Below are 825 nucleotides of genomic sequence, written 5' to 3' on the forward strand. Positions count from 1 at the left end.
CCCAAAATACTACAGTGAAAGATATGTAAGCCATTATGAAAAAAAAATTGTGTTTTTAATCAGAAACTTTCTTTGTCTTACATGTATTATTATTATATCAATTATATTATATGTTATGTTATGTCACTATATTATGTTATATTAGTTTACCTCATTATGTTAATCAATTTTGTCCTTTAAATAAATTCTTACTTAAAAAAAAACAACTTTAGTTTGCCCTGAAGAAAAAAAAATAAAATAAAATAAATAAAAGGTAAGATAAGGCCTCCCAATTCTTACCACAGGCTGTGTTCTTTACACTGGCTGTATAGAAAGAGGAGGTACAGTAAAGGCACCCCATATACACCTCAACACAGGCCCCTTGCCGGGTATGTTTTGTGAATTGGGGGACAAAAATTAAAAAAAAAAGACATATCAAGTTACTAGAACATAAAAATTAACAATACCAGAAGTCTATTATCTCATCCACACACTTGATTCAGATTTTTTACAAGTGTTTGAGTAATGATATTAAAGCATAATTATATCCAAGGCTCTTAATTATATCCAGTTATCATGTCAGCTTAGTGCTCTTTAATCCAAAGTATCACTGAATATCTATAGCATAAGACTTTGGCATTGTGAAAGACTAAAGTCCACTTATTTGTAGAATATGCTGCAATCTGATTTACCTGATCTTTCATTATTCAATTCATGCTACAGACATGGGCGAAGCATCTCCCAGGTTACAAGGTGATGTCAAAGTCTCCTAACAGCATCATATTAGGAGTTACATTCTGTTGATTAGTCCCCATGGGAATAACTGGGTAAAATATCTCCAAGATT

The 825-nt window shown here is 31.4% G+C and overlaps 1 non-coding gene across 1 annotated transcript; it reads left to right on the plus strand.

Moving 5' to 3' along the window:
* The first annotated feature begins 262 nt into the window (after positions 1 to 262).
* Positions 263 to 395, plus strand: LOC126012588 (small nucleolar RNA SNORA51). The gene has a single exon (XR_007497042.1). It is a non-coding gene; the product is annotated as a small nucleolar RNA SNORA51 (small nucleolar RNA).
* The last annotated feature ends 430 nt before the right edge of the window (positions 396 to 825 follow it).

The sequence above is a fragment of the Suncus etruscus genome, chromosome 6 (assembly GCF_024139225.1).
Source record: "Suncus etruscus isolate mSunEtr1 chromosome 6, mSunEtr1.pri.cur, whole genome shotgun sequence".
NCBI classification, from domain to species: domain Eukaryota; kingdom Metazoa; phylum Chordata; class Mammalia; order Eulipotyphla; family Soricidae; genus Suncus; species Suncus etruscus.